General features: G+C 38.1%; 2 protein-coding genes across 8 annotated transcripts in view; one reads left to right on the forward strand and one right to left on the reverse strand.

The window, feature by feature from the left end:
* The window catches only part of PEAK1 (pseudopodium enriched atypical kinase 1), a 241,051-nt gene extending 230,577 nt beyond the window's left edge, over positions 1–10,474 (reverse strand). For 2 of the 6 annotated variants that reach the window (XM_054592026.1, XM_054592032.1), the window contains exon 1: positions 10,325–10,384. The gene's annotated coding sequence lies outside the window, so the exon portion shown is untranslated. Of the gene's footprint in view, positions 1–3,983; positions 5,252–9,990; positions 10,087–10,324; positions 10,385–10,422 lie in introns of those variants that run through there. The other 4 variants (XM_054592031.1, XM_054592028.1, XM_054592027.1 and 1 more) reach the window with 3 other exon arrangements.
* A 500-nt stretch (positions 10,475–10,974) lies between these two features.
* The window catches only part of HMG20A (high mobility group 20A), a 100,809-nt gene continuing 90,091 nt past the window's right edge, over positions 10,975–21,692 (forward strand). Inside the window, exon 1 of one of the 2 annotated variants that reach the window (XM_054592033.1) lies at positions 10,975–11,268. The gene's annotated coding sequence lies outside the window, so the exon portion shown is untranslated. Of the gene's footprint in view, positions 11,269–11,461; positions 11,579–21,692 lie in introns of those variants that run through there. The other variant, XM_054592034.1, reaches the window with a different exon arrangement.

Here is a 21,692-nt window from a genome sequence, read left to right on the forward strand (position 1 = left end):
CCCAATGTTCTTAGCAGCACACTTTACAATAGCCAAGTGTTGGAAGCAACCTAAATGCCCATTAGTAGATGATTGGATCAAAAAATTATGGTACATATACACAATGGAATACTACGCAGCAGAAAGAAAAAAAGAAGTACTAAACTTTGCGACAGCATGGATGGAACTGGAGAGCATCATGCTAAGCGAAATAAGCCAGGGGGCGAAAGACAAATACCATATGATCTCACCTGTAAGCGGAACCTAACCAACAATGCAAAGATGCAAGGAAAATATGACCAGCGACACTGAAAGGAAAAGAAATCAACAGAGACAAGAGGGAAGGGGGGGTGCAGGGAACATATAGCAAGGACTCATGGACAAAACCAAAGGGGAAGAGCTGAGGGAGGGAAGGTGGGAGGGGGTAAGGGAAAGTGGTGGGGGAAGGCAGAGACAAATGTATTTAAAAAGTAAATAAATTTTAAAAAAATGAAAGTTTCATAAACTTTTTTTAAAAGGACTTATGAGAACACATAGTTTCCCTGTTCCTCCACCAACAAAGAAGCTTAGGGAGGTAGATGTAGGGAAAAGCTAGCAAAAGAGTCTACCTAATATGGATGAACCTGTAACTACACTGAAAAGCTAAAATCTTTCATTAATTTCAAAATGTAATATTTCTTTATATTTACTGCTGAATATCTAATTTATTCAACAAGCACATTATAGTTACTAATTACCAGACATTATTTTAAGCACTTTTCAAATATTAACTCATTAAAAATCTCTGAGGTAAGTATCATCATCCTTATTTTACAAATGAGAACATTAAGGTATAGAGTAATTTTTCCAAGATCACACAGCTAGTAAGCGGCAGAGGCGAGAACCTGTCCCAAGGCTGTCTGGGTCCAGAATCCATGCTCTTAACCACAAGGCAATTCTGACTCTCAAAAAGTAATATGCTCATGAAGCTCAGTGCCTGGCTTATACTTAAACATGTAACAAAAATCTACTAACCAAATTAAAAGGAAAAAAATGGACAACAAAAACTATTATTTATATTTCCAACACATCGTGATACTTCCCACACATCACTATATTGCCTATCAGTCTTTTTTCCTTCTTCACATAGGGGACTTTGTTTTTCCATTAATTACCACTCAGCAGACACAATTTTCTAGAAAATGAAACATTTAATCTATTAATCTCAGCATTTTTAAAATAATACTTAAAATTAATTGATATTTATTGTATGTCAAACACACTATATATTCTCATTTCATCTCAAACTAATAATGTACGTACAATTATCTCCATTTTACAAATGAGGAAAATGAAGGACAGTTAGGAAACTAAAGTTAGATCACACAGCTAGGAAGCAGTTGAGCCAGTATTCAAATTCAGGCAGTTTGGTTCCTCAAGTAGAATTGCTTACAGACTACTAGAGAATAGGATTATGAGCTATTTGAAAGTGATCATGTTATTACAGAGTAGCATTATTTGTTTGGTTTAGCCTAAAATGAGGGTGCTACTATACAGAGATTTATATATCTTTAGTAGAAGTATTCTTAAACAGCGAAATAACTCTTCATGCTTTATTTTCTAAAGGTCAAGTGTCTTACATAATCCCTTCACTCACAACCACCTGAGTATCTGTTACATACTAGGGAACGTGTTAATAAGACACAGTCTTTGCACTCAAGGCAGAGCCTTTTTTCACTCAGTATATTAATATGTTCAAGTGTCTCACAATAAATACAACACAGCAGTACATACAAATGGACAACAGCTTTGCCAACCATTCAGTGGTAGAACTGAGAATGGAATCCTGAGATTCTCTGTCCTCCATCCTATAAAGTAAATAAATCCCTATTTTTCTTACAGTTCCTAAACTGTCTCCTGCAACACCACCTCTATCAGCTGCCAATGAAAGACTATCCATTTTAGTGCAAAAAAAAAAACACAAAAGTTGAAATTAAAATATTTTACTGAAACTTCAGTTTACTAGGTTTTATGTTTAAATTACTTTTAAAGTTCTATTTGGCATTTTGGATAGCAAGTTAATAACCAAAAGATAAATGTGAATGTCTAAGACCATTCATGAAAGAAGCAGTCAAAAAATAAGGCTACCTCTGCTTGATTTTACATGGAAACGTTTTATTTTAAGCAGTCTTGAGTCCCACTGATTGTGGAAAGGTAGGAAACAAAAGTTAAAATGTCAAATGAAACAGAACTAGTTCACAGTGGCTTAACCGATAGACAAAGACCATAGGCACAGTTACCAAACCACAACCTCATAATGGCAGGGGACCAAGATCCGAAACAACCTAAGAATCCAAGGTCAACAGACAGATTACTACTGTGTGCATGAAAGAAACCTTGACAAGTTTCTTGACTGACATATGCTTACATCAGTATTTATATGTAGCTGGCACATTCTGAATTCATTTCTTATATCCATGTCCTCTAACAAGGCTCTCTGGTATATTTGTACCATTATTTAGTATTTGCATTCCACTGCTTTTTTTCAGTTTGCAACTTATAAAGAAAGGGAGCAATGTTAACTCCCAAAACAGCTTGGTTTCTTGCAAATAATAGGTACTGAATAAGTGTTTAAGGATAATTATGAAATTTACTCTATAGCCACACCCCAATCCTTATCATCTTACAGAATTGCTCTTCCTAATATCTCTGACTGGAATGCTACAGGGGTCATTCCTTCAACCTTTTCTTCATCTACACTTACTTCTCAGGAGATCTCCTCTATATGGAAAGCTTCCAAATGTATCAACCTGGGCCATTCTCCTACAAACTCCAGATTCACTTGTTCAATGGCTGATTTGACTATTAGCATGTATATTAAACATCTCAAAAACTTAGGCAGTGTAGAACAGAACTGAACTCTCCACAGAAACCTCTCTGACTACAGTCTTCCCAACTGTATTAATGACAACCCCATCCTTACAGTTGCTTAAAGTAAAAATCCTGGAGTCATTCTTGACTCTTCTCACATTCCACTTCCAAGCCAACAGCAAGCAAGCCTTGTTGAATCAAGATATCCAGTTAGTCAGAGATATCAGTATGAATGCATACCACCTTCTCCTCTTCCATTCACTCTAGTCCAGGGATGATGGCCTCTTAGGAGTTCCAGGAATACATCAAACACACCTCTGGTGTAGGACCAATGCAAAATGTTTCTGTGCCCTCGACCTCCTTCAAGATCCTCTTTAAAAGTGCACATACCCCTGACATTCCTGTCCCTCTTGCCTGCTTTATTTTTCTCTACAGAATTTATCTATCACCTTCCAATATGCTATAGCACTAACTCTTGTTAAACCATGGTCAGCACCAATTCAACACCAACAGGAATTCCCAATTTGGGATAAGCAAAGGTGTCCAACCTGCAGCCCGCCAGCTGCATGTGTGCCAGGATGGCTATGAATGCAGCCCAACACAAAATCGTAAATTTACTTAAAATATTATGAGATTTTGCGTATGTGTGTGTGTGCACACGCGTGTGTGTGATTACATGCCGCAATGTATTTAACGTGTGTGGCCCAAGACAACTCTTCTTCTTCCAGTCGGCCCAGAGATGCCAAAATGTTGGACACCTCTGGTGGACTGAAAAAGAAAACTAGTCACTACAAAACAGTTCAACTGTGATACAGCACAGTTGTGAAAACAGCACAGCTGTGAGGCAGCCCTGGGGCCAGGCCTCTTTCTGGCTAGACAGTTCTGCTTCTTGCCAGTGGGCTTTGCATTGGATTGGTCTGCTCTGGTCTGTGCCTGTCTGCTCCAGCCTGCACTGGTCTGCTCCACTGTGCTGAAAACGTCTCTGAGGGAGACATCTTCCAATGCATCAGATAACCCCGCTGCAAAAAATTATGTGGCCAAAATGTCAATAGTGCCAAGAAACTTTGCAAACCACTTTTGACACATTTGATTAGTCACAGTACCTTCTCCATACACTACACAAATCTTTTTTTGCATTTTAGTTGCGTTTTTACCTTTCTCTGAGGGAGACGTTTTCAGTGTTTCAGCTCAGCCAGGGAGATGCAGTCTTCAGACTTGGGTGGAAAGGGAATGTGTACTCTCAGCCAGGGGAACTGGCTTATACAAACAGAAGTCCCCAAATCCGTTCCCTGATTGGCCCGTCCTCATCCAAATGAGTACTCCAAATAGTCACGGTTTGATTGGTCCAATAGGAACTGTTCTGACCGGTGAGAATAAAGCTGCTCTGGTTCCTCAGGACTGTGCAGATCTGATTGGATAGAGAAAGCCTCAGTCCCATTGGTTGAAATAGGATTTCATGAACTCTTATAAGGACTGACTCAGATGGCAGAAACAGTGCAGGCAGCTATCGCAAGACAGGCTTCTCCCAGAAGTGCAGTTTGTATGAGGCCCCTGTGTAGAAATGGTTACTAGGATCTGTTTTGTTTTTGTTTTTGCTTTTTTTAGGGGGACGAGGTGGGTATTGTTTGTTTTTAACTTGAGCCCAGTTAACCACCAGAAGCACTTATTAGTCAGTGTCTTCTTTTTCAGGGTACACACTTTCTTATTTTGTTTAATGTCTGCCTTGCCCTTTGTAGAATGTAAGATCTATGAGGGCAGCGATATTTGTATTTGATTCACGACTGTAACCTCTGCACCTAGAACAATAACTTGCACATACTTAATGTTCAGCAAACATTTGTTAAATTAATGATACACCTATGAAAGCCTAAATGAAAGATCCTGGTGTCTTTCTACCACTTTCATCATAACTATTGGGTTAACCAAAAAGTTCGTTTAGTTTTTTTCTCTACCATGGCTCCAGTAGCGCTCAGCTCCAGTGGCTCCAGTTGAAATTGTTTCAACTTCATTTGAAACAATTGTTAGATTATATTATGATAGCTGGCATACCAGCATGCATTTAAAAAAAACTTAGCAAAATTGTTAATAAGTTTTATAAGCCATTTTAATATTGAAGGTAGAAGAAGATATGCAACATTTTCATGCTTTATTATTTCAAGAAAGGTAAAAACGCAACTAAAGGTAAAATGCAATAAAAGATTTGTGTAGTGTATGGAGAAGGTACTGTGACTGATCAAATGTGTCAAAAGTGGTTTGCAAAGTTTCCTGGAACTACTGACATTTTGGCCACATAAGTTTTTGCAGCGGGGTTATCTGATGCATTGGAAGATGTTTAGCAGCACCGGTGGCCTCCACCCAGCCAATAGAAACCAATAGCAGGAGATAGTCAACATACTAAAAATACCCAAATCAATAAAGTTATTGGTGAAAATGAAAAATGTGTCTTTTATTTTATGGTAAAAACTAAATGGACTTTTTGGCTAACCCAATACATTTTTCTCTGTATCTCCTTAAGAAAAATATGGTTTGGAGAAGAAAGAATGGGTTTTGGATCCTGACTCCATCACGTAATATTGTTTGTCTCTAGACATGTTATTTAACCTCTCTAATCCGCAGTTTCTTCATTTAAAGGAGAACGAAGAAGGAAAATGTATAAGATTAATAACCCTGTAGAAAGAAGGTAGAAAAGTATGTAGCATACATTAGTACTCCATAAATAAAAGCTATTATTATTGCTCCCTCCTCACAGGCAGGCTCTTCAGCTTCACACTAGCTTCTAGCCTTTCATGACCTTCATTTTCTTCCAACTGAATCACCCTTGCCAGGCTTCCCGCTCATGATCCAGCTGGACTCTACAGTTCTTCATATCAGGCATGATCTTGAATATCATTAATTCCCTTAACCAACTGTTCTTCAGACACCTCTACCAAGCAGGAATCTGCAAAGCGATGGATAACAGCCTGGGCCCTGGAACTGAATGAAGCACCAGTGTTTGAGCCCGAGTTGTTCATCTTATAATCAAGTACCTACCTGAGGAATTCCTGTAAGTTTCTTCAGTTACACCCAGGGTTATCACTGCCAGAGGAAAATCAAACCATGCAAATTGGAACCCCTACAAATCCAAGGTCTATAACTTCAAATGGATCCTCAATACTGCCTAATAATCCTTTTTTATTTTCCTAGCCATGAGTCTGTGTGTCTGGCACCCATACCTCTCTCCCACCCCATTCCCCTGAAAGCTGTCATAAATTCATACTCTTACAACTCCCTATTCAACCATGTTCCCTTTTACTCTTAGTAGATACTCAAAAATGATAGAAGACATGTCATCAACTCATTCTTCTTCCTCTCCCTGTCAGTTACAAGCTTACTTACCCTGCCTCCAACTTCACCTCCTTCCTTTCTGCTCACTGAAAAACTACCTCCTACCCAAGGCCAATTTCCCTACCAATGCTTTGGATCCCATCCCCTCCTATTGCCTCCAAATCCTCAGCTCCTTCAATCACCTCTTTTCCCCTCCCCCTCTCTCATCTCCCACTGTCCAATTTCTCCCCTCCATTGGTTCTTTCCAATCCCACATAAATATGCCCTAAACTCTCTTAATTTAAAAAGGGGGGAAGGGAGTGAACTTCTCTAAATCTCCTTCATCTCCTCCCTCTACCAATACTCTCTCTTCAGTGTTTTGTTAAATACGCGGAATCCCTCTCTATTAGCTACACTTCTAGCTTATTAGTCATTCTTCAACCCCTTCAAATGACATATTAATCATGTCTCAGCAACTTTATTCGGACTTTATCTTACTTTGCCTTTTCATGGCAGGATACTAGTCCTTGAAATACTCTCCCCCAGTTTCTGTGCCAAATCTCTCATAGTTCCTTTTTTTCATCTTTGCTCTACCTGGCTCAAATGGTTGGCTTCTCTTCAGTGGCTTGCCCCATTCAGTAGCTCACAAGAGAAATGTGGAAATCATCCTAAATCTTCAATCTTGTTCAACTCCATAATCTGATTATTTACCCTGTCCTGCTGATAATACTTCCTAAATCTCTTATACATGTAGCCCTTCTACATCAGTCATCATTTCTCACCATGAATGGCTTCCTAACCGGTCTTGTTTCAAGCTTGGCCCTTCTCTAATCCAGCATTCACTTCACAGCCAATATGACAGGTCTAAAACACAAATATGACTATCACAGCATAATTTTTCCCCACTAAATTTCACAGCCTTCAAGATAAAGTTAAGCTCCTTAGCTCAGTTCATAAGGCATCTATGAATTGGTTTCTTAATACTTCTTCAACCCTTGTTCTAAAACTATGCTGTATACCTGTGGCTATTGAGCACCTAGTACTTGAATTTGACTAATCCAAACTGAGACATGGTATAAATGTAAATACATACTAGATTCTAAGGATTTAGGATTAAAAAGCAAATACCAAATATCTCAATAATACTTTCTTACATTGGTTATATATTGATAATATTTTGGATATATCCAGTTAAATAAAATATATTAGTAAGATTAATCTCACTTTTTACTTTTATAATGTGGTTACTGAAAAAAAAGTTTTAAATACATATATGACTTAACATTTGACTCGTATTTTTACGGGACAGCACTGCTCAGAAATGTCTTTTCTTCTTCTGAATCTAAGTAACTCCTACCTATTTTTGAAGAGTAACACACATAACCCAGTAAAATGTATTTCAGGACATCTCCTGACCCCAAGACCCCAAGTCTTGATCAATTACCCCTCCTGCTCTCTGCTTCCATCCTTAAGCTTCTGCTATCCCTCTGTTACACAACACACCACACTGTAATTATAGGTTGTCAGCTACCTTCTCCTAAACTATAGCTCCTTGCAAAAAGGGATATCATACTCAGGGCCTACCACCCTGTCTACCACTTAAAAGGCACTCAAGATACTTGTCAAACAAATGTGAACTATCTATTCCTAGCCTGAAAGTTACTAGAATTTCTCCAAGGAAAACAAACCAATGAAAGAGCCTAGACTTTCTCAGAGGCTCTCTAGTAAGGAAAGGACTGGAGTGGTAGGGGGCAGTAGGAATTACAGTAGAGAACAGCAGTGAGAAACTAAAGCTAATCACACACATCCCTTACAGTGAAAATAAGGACTTGGCGGCAGTGAAAAGGAGCCATGAACTCATACTTGGCGTGCCAGGGGCCACAGTCTGGTTCCTAAATCACTTAATCCATCCAACAAGAGTACGATTTGGTAGGTTTTGACACAAACAGCTAGAGCCCAGCACCTGTTTCACTGAAACAGCACATCATTACAGTTAAAAACAATAAGTCTCTCATGAAAAAATGCCACTTTCATGATGCTTCTCCATGGAGCAATTTAGGAGAATTACATATGAAAAGTGCCAGAGCATGAATTTATGACTGATGCTTATTTGGCAAATGTGGTTGGCACTGCTTGATATTAAAAATCATGTATGCAAATAAGCAAATAAAAGTTTTTAAGCTCTCAAATTTAAATATTTACATCGCTATAAATGTACAAAGATAAATGTTTATATAAAACATTCCAGGAACAACTTTTTAATCTGATTGTTAGGAACTGCTATGAAGTGGCATTATTTCTTTACTGTCCTCAGGGTAGACTGATAACAATGAATTCTAACAGAATGTTAATGAGGTACAAAAATTATCAAGGAAGTTTCTCTGTACTATCACTGGATAAAAGGAATAGTTGTAGTATTCATAATAGGTCAAAGCTATCTTAACTTTTCCTTTCATCAAAACACTTTTCTTACCATCCTGGAACCCAGCCAAAGATAAATGTCAATCCTTAAAACAAGGGGTAGGGCATGTACAGGAAGGCCACACATGAAAAAGCCTTCAAGAAAATAATATGACATTTTTTCCCACCTAATATAGTCATGTTAGTCTCCAAAATAAAGACATGATAAGATAGTCCCTCCTCTTTCCCTCTGACAGCTATGGAAAGATGTTTGTCTTTCACATAGCTTATGCATTGGTCATAGCCAAAACTAACCAGTAATGGTATTGTATGAATTCTGCTTCCGTTGTTAAGTGTTACTTTCTGGGCTAAGACTACAACTCCATATACGAAGCCAAGAAAATGTAGCATACCTGCCACCATAGTTACTAGACATGTCACCACAGCATGCCAGGCACTTCAGAAAGTAATTAGGGTAGTCAGTGAATTGAGCTATCTAGATATGCTCTGAGATTACAGGAGAAGCCATCATGAAGCGGGTATCCAAGATTGCTCATGGGAAGTTTTACTCTGTGGAGAATTCACGTTTTTCACTACCACACTGTAGAGAGCAATATAAGGGTTCGCCGACATTTATCAGGAAAAAAGACGTTGTGGCTAAACCAAAATCAGTAACAGGCCCCAAACAGAATCCTCAAGGCAATCCTAATTTAGGTAAGAAGCTATTGATATACATCATCCAATAACCTAAAAAACAGCCTTTTCTGTAGGTCTCCAAAGATTTAATTCAACGTATACTCTCCCACATTTAACAATTTAGCAGGAGAAAAATGTATTGGGTTTTCTTTCTATAGCAAGGTCAATAAAGATGAAATCTAATTTTCCTTTAACTCAACGCCAGCCTTCCAATAACTCCATTCCACAGCTCTCAAATTCCTACACTTGGATCTCAAAAATAACGGATTGCAAGAAAGTAGCAAGTAAAAGTGGGAAGGCTCCTCTTTCTTGATGTTCTCAACAATCTTTAACGTCATCAAACCACAAAAAACTAAATCAAGCTCTCAGACTGGTGGTGCAGGCGACGGGGAGGGGGTAGTGTAGGGGGTTCAGACCGCAAGTCCTCAATGCGGGAGGTAAGAAAAGTTGCAAGAACGAGTAAGTCAAAGGGCAAAGAAGAAACAAACTGACCGACCGAACCACTCAAAATCTCCAAAGAACCGCGCAAACCCGCACGGAAGGGGCCTCAGAAGCCGCAGTCCTAAGTGAACAGTCAAAGAGCTACGGGATTTCGTCGCGGTGCTGCTGGAGAGGCTGCGTTGGGTTCTCCCGGGTTTGGACCAGCATGTCAGTGTAGACTTAGAGGAGCGAAAGAAGCCCTCCCTGCCCAGCCTCCCCCGCGTCCAGCTCCCTCAGCCTTAACTTTCCCCAGCAGCCTCCCGGCCGCACCCGGGGGCGTACCTCGGCGCCATATCCCAACTTTCCCTCCTCTGTGGGGCGCCGAGTTACCGGGGCCGCTGACGCCTCGGGAGGAGGAGGAGGAGGAAGAGGGAGCCACGACCACAGGGAGCGCGAGGGGTCGCGCGGTGCTGGCGGGCCCCCGGGGCCGAAGAGCCCGCACCTTACCAGCGGCCCGCCCAAGCCCCCGCGGCGGCGCTAGCCAGACGCCGCGCCGCGCCGCCCCGCCCCGCCCCGATTCCCCCAACTCAGCGCGCTCAGCCCCCGGCTATCCTATTCCCACAAGCCGCTGCGACAGAAGGGAATGAAGGGGACGCGGTAGCCCTACCACCGTTACCTGAAGGGCGCACACGGAGCCGCGGTGACCACCATCGCCGACCATCCCGTCCCCTTCCCTATCACCGCGGCCACGGCCGCCGAGCAACTGACACTTACTAGGGAATAGCTACTCGTCCCCGCCGAGTCCACCGCGCGCTCCCGGCCGCCCACAGCCAGCCTCCCTGCGCCAGCCGGTCTCCTTACAGCCCCGCCCATTCGCGCGCACTCGCCGCCTAGCTCCTGGAGAAACGAGCACGAGTGTGCACGGGCCCTGGGCACCCTACCTTTCACACTCAGTCTGGCAGAAGCAGTCATCGTGCCTCTCTCGCGTTCCTACCCCGCCAGGGCTTCGAGGGCTCTCAATTGACTCAGGAGGGCAAGACGACTAGAACTAGTGTGAAGGGAAATTTCGGTTCAAATAAGGTCCTGAAGAAAAGGGAAATAAGTTATTGGCCTATTTTGTGCCCGAGCCCCTCGGTCAGTCTGCCGTCGACTACAGAATTTGTGTATTCAAGGACGCCGGTATACAGTAATTGCCATTTTAAGTCGCAGTACTTCTTACAGGCCTTACCGATTAAAAAAAAAAAAAAAAAAAAAACACTACATCTCCCAGAAACCTCCGCGAAAGTCCCCTTCGATTGCGTAACTACGTAGGTCTTCTCCGCTTTTGAACAAAATAATCCCTTCACTTTACTTAAGGTTTCGGGCATAATATTTCATTTTTCGCCTCACCGAAAGAAACTTAAGTGTTATTGCGATAACACAAGTTGCCTATGAGAAGGTAGTTAAACGATTACGTAAACGGAAAAAAAGTGCATACAAATAAAGTACTGCGGAGGAATTTTTCTCAAGCTGTGAGACGCCGAGTAAGAGTGAATGCGATCGAGAGGGGCTCAGAGAATTGTCCTTTGTGCAGGGGACTTTCTTTAGCCCCAGGCCCCAGCCTGCCTCTGTCGTCAGCAGGTCAGTAAGCAAGACGACCTTGGGGGTGGTCACAGTGGAAGTGTCCTTCTGCCTCTTTTAATTAAGTTGTTAATTGGTTTGCCTCGGTTTGAGGCGGACTGAATGGAGGCGCCTTACTTCCGGCTGGGGGAGGGGAGGGGGCAGTTCTCAGGGAGGGGGAACATAACTCACTTCCTGTTGGAGTAGTATGGTGGTTTAGGGTGTTCTACCCACTTCCTGTGCCTATTAAGGCTTGAAAAGGGGATGCTTGGCGCTGTTTGCACAGACCATGTTTTAAAGATTTGGGGTTATGTTTTATGTGAAAAGTTTGGTGAGTACATTGATCCGTGGTGCTTATGTTCATCCTCCAGTCATAATTTATGTGAGGTTTGTTTTCAACGTGCATGGTGGAATATATTCTCGACAGTTTCTTAATGGCGTTCTTCAAGAATTCTAAACCCCTTGTTAAAATTCTCTGCAAGATGACACACTTTCTTGTGTGACTTATGATTGCCCACCTCTGCTCCTCACACGATCCACCGAATGAGATGTGTCTTTGACTTGACATGCTACAGAAACTCTGTAGTCATGATTTTATTACATTACTCATTGTTTTACATGAATTATGAGGCATATTCACCTTACCAGAATGAAAGTACTATATAGAAGTACTCAGATGCATGTTACCTTAACTAATAAGATTGACTATCTTAAATTCTTAGACCTGTTGATTTTATGCTCCAAGTTCTGCCCTGTGCCTGAGAACAAACTTCCTCAGTCTTAAAAATTCTTAAGGTAACATGTAGCATTTGTGAAAGTTACACTTTAGTACGTTTTCCTCTTTGTAACTTAATTAAATTCAGATAGATTCAAAAATGGTATCTGTTCTTTGCGGCTTTAAAGCATGGTGCAAGGATCAATAGCTTCAGCTCAGATTTTAAAGGGGGCGGGGATTGGCTCACAAAGGACAGAAGATGAATCAGAACTTTCTATTCTTCCTATATTCTCAGTGTTTGATAAGAAACGATATGTAAAGTGGTAAAAACAATCAACAATTTTGATACCTTGGCTTCTGTTTTTAAGTACCACAGTGCTGGGGTGAGCAGGCGTGTACTGAAGCATCAAGCAGTTTAGAGCTTAGGAAATCTAAACGTTAGTAATTTTAGAATATCAAGTGAACTGTAATGTCTTTCAAAGATTTTTAAAAGGATAAAGCCTGTGTATTTTTTCCTTTTGGATTGTTACCTAATCTGTCCTCAGACTTTGCAATTATTTTAATTCTAGTTCCTTTAAAAAGTTATTTGGTTTAGAGTTTATTAGAAAATATGTTTTAAACTAAATGTTACAGTAAAGAGAAAAATACATGTTTTAACCTTCTGAAGACATAAAATATCTCAGATGATAAAATCAATGTTATTCTTTTTAAACACTACAAAATTTCTCCAGTAATTGAAAATGCAAGACAAAATAATGTCTGTTATAAGGTTAGGGATATGTAGGCCACCTCAAGCAAATATCAATGGATTACAGAAAATGTGTTCACTTTCTTCTCTAATAGTGTAATAGAGAAGAAAAAAAATGATACAATCATTCTGACAAATTAAACTATAGTATTAAGAATTATTGAAGTAAAGATTGGTGTTAAATGAAAAAGATAATTAAGATACTGATTGAGATATATTGGTATTACCTTTGGAAACTGTCTTTAGAAAACAGAGGAGTTTTTTTTTAATTGGTTTCTATGCTCTTCCATGGAAGAAATGCAGTATAAAAGAAATAAAAATTGCTGCAACTGAAAGGCTAGAGCAGCTTGAAGAACTGTCTGTTCAGAAGAAAGCAATATGTAAAGCACGTATCTGAGAGAAGATAGTTTGTAATAAGTGGCAGTTATTCATTGTTTTCATCAAAAAAAAATTAGAAAAGCTTTTGAAAAATTGAAGAAAAGTGCATGGAACCTACTTTTTACTCAAAGTGTTTCTGCAAAGAGGCTTGCTATCTTCCAAAGGCTTTCTTTTTTTTTTCTTAATGCTCTTTGTTGTAGTTTTCTTTGCATGTTCCGCTGGGTTGACCAAAAAGTTCATTTAGTTTTTAGCATAAAATAAAAGACACATTTTTCATCTTCACGAATAACTTTATTGATTTGGATATTTTGAATATGGCGACTATCTCCTGCTATTGGCTTCTAGTAGGTAGAGGCCAGAGATGCCACATCTTCCAACTCATCGGACAACCACAGAGCAAAGAATTATCTGGCCAAAATGTCAATAGTACCAAGAAACTTCGCACACCACTTTTGACACATTTGATCAGTCACAGCACCTTCTCCATACACTTTACAAATCTTTTTTTTTTTTGCATTTCCATTGCATTTTTACCTTTCTTCAAATAGTAAAGCTTGATACACGTTGAACATGTTGCATATCTTCTTCCATCTTCAATATTATAATGGCTGCACAAAAATTCACCAATTTTAATCTTTTTTTTTTTTTTAGCACATGCTGATATGACACCTGTCATAATACAATCTAACAAAATTGTTTCAAATGAAGTTAAAGGCAGCTGAGCACTACTAGAGCCATGATAGGGAAAGAACTAAACAAAATTTTTGGCCAACCCAATAATGGAAACATACTATCAAAATTAGAAAAATGCTTTTGTAAGTGTAGTTTTGTTATCTCTGAATTAATGAATTTGAGATATTTCATTCCATTATTTGCCATCTATAATAGAGACCTTGTCTATTTTATAGAGTATTTAGATTAGATAGCCATTTTCTCTTCTAAAAGCAGTCAATTGGATACACTGCTCAGAGCAGTATGAAATACTAAAACAGTAAGTTAAAATTCTGGATTCCATCTCACTGGAATTTGATTAACCACAGAGTGCTAGATACCATATATAATGCAAAAGTGTCTTTTCATTCTTCTGTCTACTGTTCTTTTAAAGTCATGCTGATGTTTACAACTATTGCTTTTTTGTTGTTTTAGTAGTTTTTGCCATGAGGTCAAGTGTTAGAGTATCCTAACAACTTGAATGGCTTTTAAATTTACTTCTCTGCTGTCTTTATCTCTATTTCAAGGCCTTCAAGAGTATTCAGATGAGAATATCCCCCTTACATAACTGTTCATTATTTCAGCAGAAGTTTATTGACTGCATTCCGAGTGCTAGTTACTGTTCTAGTGACTTGGAATGCATCAGTGAGTACAAACAAATATCCAGACTCTCTTGAAGTTTACTCTGATTTCCAAATTAAAACCAGAATTTTGCTCCCTTGGTAGTCTCAAGTAATATTTGTAGTATGATCATTGTTCAAATTGGATCAGGAAGCAGCCCTAACCTTGATCTCTCTTGGTCTTGATCTTTAAGCCATTCTGAATCCACTTTTGAGTATTTCAGCCTAATTTTTCTCCAGACTATACAAGCCCATGTGTTAAATATTCAACCCTTTTCATTGACACATGCATGGTAGTCCTACCATAATAGAATCCTTGGTACAGTAAAAAGTGAAAGTGAACAATGGGGAAATTAAGGAATCCAGCACACCTAGGTACCAAACTGGTGTTGACATTTTACTAGCTAGCTTGACAACTTTGAACAATTTACTTGACCTATCTGAGCCTCAGTTGCCATAAACCTAAATGGGCTTGTTTGGTGGATCAAGGATATTATATCACCTAGCACCTATCACCCAATACAATACCTGGTATTGGGAGCTTAATGAAATCTATTATTTTCCCCTCAGTCTTGCTTCTGCTACTCTGGCTATTAAGATATGCCTACATGTCTGTTTTAAACCTTGCATTTTTCCAGAGGAATGGGGTACAGTACTAAGATTATTGAAATTCCATCTTCCCCTAACAACATGCTCACTTAGCTGTCAAGATTTTATTTTTAGTTCCTTGTGGGAAGGCAATATCATTAATTTCAGTGATCCCTTTAGAAAATATACATAATAGAAAAGTTTTAAGAAGAGGTTAAGGAGTCACTGGAGTAATTTGAATTGTTATAGGCAGACATTCCAGCCATTCTTCTAAACCTATTTAAATGCTAAGCCTAATATTCAGGGTCCTTCACAGTATGACCATATGTCTCGTTATCTATTTATACATTCTTAACTGAATTGGTTTTTGAGGAAAACATAAATTCTATACTGTATTCAGCCTTTCTGTCTTTGTTCATGCTATCCTCTGCCTAAAATATTTTCTCTTTTCCCAAAAATCCCTATCAAAATGCATCCTTCTTCAAAGAAGAAGGCCCTATCTCAAGTACCACCTTCAATTTCAAGAAGTATTTCCTAATGTCTGTCTTCTCTTTCCACTCTGTCAACTATATAGGCTCTGTTTGTTGACTCTGCACTGTGTGCTTTTGTTACGATACTTAATATCTGGTGCTGCTGCCGTTGTTGTTTTTGTCATTGTTATTGTGTAGAGTTTATGTACTGCCATAAAAAACTTCAGACTACATCTCTTTTCTGTGTCTCATGTCATACCTGGCACAATGCCATTCAAATCCTAAGTATTCAGTAAGTGTTTGTGGAGTAGAACTGGAACTTGGGATAAGTTGAAACTAATTAACGTTTTGTCCACTATTTACGCCAGATACGAAGCACAGTGACCAGCATGAAATAAATACTCAAATACCTATCAAATGAAATAGTGAATAAATCATTGCTTTCTCATTTGTAGGTATCTCAGGGTGTCATTATGTTCGTGAGCATATATTAAACATGTATTCTATGACCTGAACCATGAGAACTGATCCCTGCTCTCAAATAAATTGGAAGAAGTTGTAATTAATGTGTGTAGATTCTGAAGACTACAGGTGTTTGAGTGAAGGATGGCAAGGTCAGTATAGAGCTGTTTGCACTGAGAAAAATGCCAGGCTGTCTGAACTCAGAAACAATAGATTTGGATATGAAGAGATGCATAACATCCAATTCCACTCCTAAGTATACTCATATATACCCAGGATAATTGAAAATGCATCTACACAAAATTTTTTATGAGAATGTTTATAGCAGAATTATTCAAAATGGAAACAAACCCAAATGTCCATCAGTCGAATAAACAAAATGCACTATAGACATACAATGGAATATTATTCAGCAGGAAAAAGGAATGAGCCCTGAGTGGTGTGGCTCAGTGGGCTGAGTGTTGTGAAGGTCACCAATTCAAGTCTTGCTCAGGGCACATGCCTGGCTTGGGGGTGTGCAATAGTCAACCAGTTGATGTTTATCTCTCACATCTATGTTTATCTTCCGCTCTTTCTCTCTCCCTTCCTCTCTATAAGTAAATAAAGTCTTTTAAAAAGAAAAGAAAAAGGAATGAAGTAATGGTACATGCTATAATAAGGGTGAACTATGAACATGTTACACTGAAGTGAAAAGCCAGACACAAAAGGCCACGTACTGCATGATTTCATTTATATGAGATGTCTGGAATACTTGACCTAATATCCTTGACCTAATCAGAAAGAAATCTGAAGCTTTCTTCAAGATCCTAAGACGTCTTTCTCCTTTGTCAACATCCTTCTAGTCTAAACATTCACCTCATAGAGACAAAAAGCATTAGTGGTTGCCAGGGGCTGGGGATTGAGAGTGACTGCTAATGGGTATGGAGTTTCTTTTGGAAGTGATGAAAATGTTTTGGCATTAGTGGTGATGGTTGCACAACCTCGATAACTGAAATACCTTGTGTGGCAGTATACTAAAAAAAAAAAAAAAAAAAAAAAACCTGACTTGTAAGCAAAAAGGTGAAATTTGTAGTATGTGAATTATATATCAAAAAGAGGAGAAGGAGATATTTAAACTCAAATGGAAGTTTTTGGATAGGGCCAGAAGAAGGAAGCAGAACATATGAAAGCATGGAGGTGGTGGTTTTTCCATAGATCCTAGAGGGAAATATGAGTGGCTAGGTACAAGGCTAGAGGTATGTTGAGGAACAGGTGAGGATGAATGTGAAGGTTTTGGGCTACTTTTGTCTTAGTGAAGCAAGCAAAGAAATGAGTGTTTAGACTAAAAGGTTACTGACAAAGGAGGACATCTTAAGATCTTGAAGGAAGCTTCAAATCTCTTTTCAGTTAGGTCAAGGGTATAGGATGAGTTTATGGTCAAATTAGTTTCTGTCTGGCAATCAGCTGAGTTCAGAGGATGAAAGTATCATAAGGGAGTCTGTTAGCAGTCAACAATGAAGTTACTGAAGAAGATGGGAAGACAGAGACTAGACAGAGTTTGATTCTAAAACTATGCCCAGACAGTGAAAAATAGATAAATCGTAATGGAAAGGAACCAAGGACAGTAATTTGAAGAAGTTACACGAATAAAGGTCTTCATTTGAAAAAATACTTGAGTGCCTTTTATGTGCTAGGCACTATTAAATAAAACTATAGCTACTTTCCTTATATGAATTATTTCTTAGAATAATAAAGTCTTATGAGTGGGATATTGGTTCAAAGAGAGTGGGCATTTTGTAGTTCTCCGTACAATAGCTATATTATCTATTAATAGGCTGTACTAATTTCTGATGCCACCAGTAATATAAGAGTTTGTTGTTTTCACCAGCAAATTTTTTGACTAACTGAATAGGCCTAAAATTATTCTTCATTTTGAATTGGCATCTGTTGGAGCATGAAGGAATTCAAAGACTTTATAGTCCTATCAGGAAGGATATGGACATTTAAGGACCCTGAAAATCAAATTAACCTCTAATTCGAATAAACTCAAAAACCACTTTTATTCATTGGTGCTCTCCTTATTTTGTAATTGGTATTCACATTAGGCCATAATTACAATTCCCATTCAACTAACTTAATTCTAATAATTTAGTGTTGTAGGTATTAACTAACTTTATTTTTCATATGAGAAAATTGAGGTTTAGAGAGCTTAGGTCACTCACCAAAGTCACTTAACTGGTAAATGACAGAGACAGGATTTGAATGCCTCTCAGGCAGTGTTCATTGTAATACTCCATGAACCCTCAGTGTCACTGCTAAAATTTACTGGGGGTTAAAGGAAACTGGAAAAGAAATCTGAAATGAAACTTTGACAATCAGACACTTACTTACCTATGTACATAATGAAGCAGTTAACAGAATTTTTTCCTTTTTTTTTTTTCAACTTTTTTTTGGGGGGAGGGACTGTAGCACATAGACAAAAAGAGAAAGGACTTTCTTTAAGCCCACACTTTCAAAGTTCTTTCCTTTTTGCCTGATGAGCAGGTACATACTGCCCCAAAATCTATGATGGGAGCAAAGTAGGAGGAGAAAGGTAGTGGTAGGAAAACAATTGCCTTTGATTGTATATCATTTGATGGTAGAATAGCAGACAAATGGCCCAAAGTAACTTTTAAAATATTAACTTCAAGTCTAACAAGGTTAAGATAGTCAAAGTATACTAGACATTAGCAAAAGATGAGAAAGTCTTTCATTTTTATTAAAATAGTATACTCACTAATCAAATTTAAGATCAGGAATGTAAAATAAGAGATGCCATGCTTAAACAATGGCTTTTAACCTGGTAAAATATAATCCCAATATACAGATATGGCAATTAAGTCTCAAAATTATGGAACAAGTGACACAGTGCGTGTTAGACATAGTCCTCCTGCCTCAATGTATATTTTACTAAATTGACTGAAGTAAGTGAAAACAATCTATATGGTTGGTTTTATGATTTTTGTTGCAATGTTTTATAATTTTAACATGGTATCCTTAAAGGAGATCATTTCTGTGTATCTTAAAACTACAAAAATAAAGATCCACGCCCCAAAATGCAAAATGTTTGGTGGTAGGTTAGAATAGTAAGTGATACTGAGGATCAGGTTGAACCCTGATCTATCAGTCTATGTGTAAATTACACCTAAATAATATTTATCTGTTCCAAGATTGCATTGATGGGGGTGGGAGACACAGCTTTTGAAAATTATCATAGAAACATTATTCATGAAAGATTATGATATGTATATATGTGTATTTGTATTTAAGCAGCTGAATTTTCAACAAGTCCATTCCTAATTTTTTTAAGTCCCTACTCCTTTAAATGAAACTAATAACCCCTGCTTCACATGAAATGGTACTAGATACTCCACTGTTTTCTTACGTAGCCTCAAAATTTGTATCTTCCTTTTCTTTCACATTGTCACACTTCCTTCATATCTGTATTCCATAGCTTTATTTTCCTGTTCTCTTGACTCAAACTTTTCATATTTGTTGCTGGTGATATCACAATTACTACAACTCTTTGGAGAAAGAATATAGCTGTTGTATCAGCAATAATAAAATGTTCATAGTCTTGAATCAGTAATTCCACCAATAGGATTTTTATCTGAGGAAATACTTGAAATAAACAGTTAAAAGCACAAAATTTTAACAGCACTGGTATCTATACTTTTTTAAGAAAAAAATGGAACATTGTACATATACGGCAATAGAATAGTGGTTAAGCATGTTATTACCTGTCCATTCAGTAGGCTATTAGATAATTCATTTTTCACAATAGCTCCTTTTAAAACATGTTTAAACACGTTAAAAGAATGATGTTGCAAAAATGAAAAAACAAAAACTGATGTGATTAGCATATATTTCTGAAGCATCTGTATGTTTTGTATAATAATATCTGACATTTATTGAGCACTTACTGGTGACAGGCACAATACTAAAGCAATATTACAGAAATAGTATTGATACTAAGGAAAGTGCTCTAGAGTCAGATCCTAGCTCCATCACTTACTGGTATGGGATCTTTGAAAAGAAAATAGGAGGTAATATACTTTTATCCACTGTTAAATTATTAAATCCATATAGAGAACCTGGCACCACATAATAAACCCTCATTGCTTTTGTACTAGACATTTTATAGATTTATTTAATTTTCACATCCTCACAATTTTATGAGGTAGTGTTATTTTCATTTGGCTTAAAATAAAATTGAAGCTCAGAATGTTTAAATACCTAGGTTAAATTACTTGCCAGAGTCACACACCTAATAAGCAGCAGTTTGTTTGAGAACCCAAGGTATGACTTCCACTCCTGGCTCTGAGGGAATGGGTTGCTGCAGGCTAATGCTTTTACTGAGAACAACATGAAAAGACAGATTTCTAAAAAGAAATAAATAGTGAAACTTACTGAGACAACCAGCACCTTTTAAAAAACCAAAATTATGGAGCCAAGGGAATTTCAAAGTGAGCTGATGATATTCTGTGCTCCCCTTTTCTCTCTAGGAATTTGTTTAATTCATAGTGCAGGACAAGAAACTGAAACTTAGCAGAGGATTTCTGCTGATAACAGAGAAAACGGTATTCTCATGGGACAGGGTACAAAAAAACAATTGGAGTTTAGGGATTTCCAAGTGGTCAGGCTGCAGTAGCCAAGATTCTGGAATAGAAGGGAGGAACCAAGAAAAAAAAAAGATTCTAACTAATTTGCTGCACAGACTGAGAAGGTAAGAAGCTAATAGAAAACCCCTGAAAGTGGAATGAACTTTTTTATCCATCTCATGATCTTGAGAAGCAAAAATTAAAATTTAGGTCCCTCCAAGGAAGGGAAGACCTACAAACACCTCAGACCATCAAGTAGGATTCCCTAGAAGACTATACCCTTAAGTGGGGACAAAATAGGGGTAGAGAGCCTTACAAAAATTACCACGCAGCCTCAAGTCAGTTCATTTTCCATGCGAAATAAGATGATGATCTATCCTGCTTCTGCATTTCAGAAGATAGGGCGATTTCTCTCTTTGGAGGAAGTAATATCATCCAAAGCTTCTACTATTTTTTCATATAAGATTTACCATGCTAGCAAAAATTACCAGGCATTTGAACATAATAAGATCAATACAAAAATGTAGAAAACAGAAATTCATGATCCAGGTATTGGAATTATCAGATGTAGACTGCAATTAATATATTTAAGAAAATAGATGCCAAGATGGAGATTTTCACCAAAGAACTAGAATCCATTTTTTAAGTAATTTGGAAGTGCTAGAAAGTGAAAAATACAATGAATGAAATTAAGAACTTTTACAGATACTTTAACACAACAGAAGAGATCATTAGTAAAATGGAAGATAGAGCCTTAGAAAATAATCAGATTGAAGCACGGAGAGGAAAGAGGATGGAAATAAAAGCAATAGCATAACAGATTATGTGGAAGGCTGAATAATAGCACTTGACAGATGTCATTATCCTAATCCCCAGAAACTCTACATTTGTTATCCTATCTCAAAAAAGGACTTTGCTGATGTGACTAAATTAGGAATCTTGAAATGAGATTATTCTAGATTATCCAGATGTATCCTGTGTAATCACAAGAGTCTTAAGTAGGAGGCAAGAAGATCAAAAATATAGAAAGAAGAAATCAAGAGACACCAAAATTACAACCAAATTATCGAACAACCATCACTCAGAACCATAAGAAATTGAGTTAAATGGAAGTCTTGACAACTGCTGAATTAA

This window comes from Pteronotus mesoamericanus, unplaced genomic scaffold (assembly GCF_021234165.1).
Source record: "Pteronotus mesoamericanus isolate MK-2021 breed Mesoamerican mustached bat unplaced genomic scaffold, CSHL_Meso_final scaffold_31, whole genome shotgun sequence".
Lineage (NCBI taxonomy): Eukaryota > Metazoa > Chordata > Mammalia > Chiroptera > Mormoopidae > Pteronotus > Pteronotus mesoamericanus.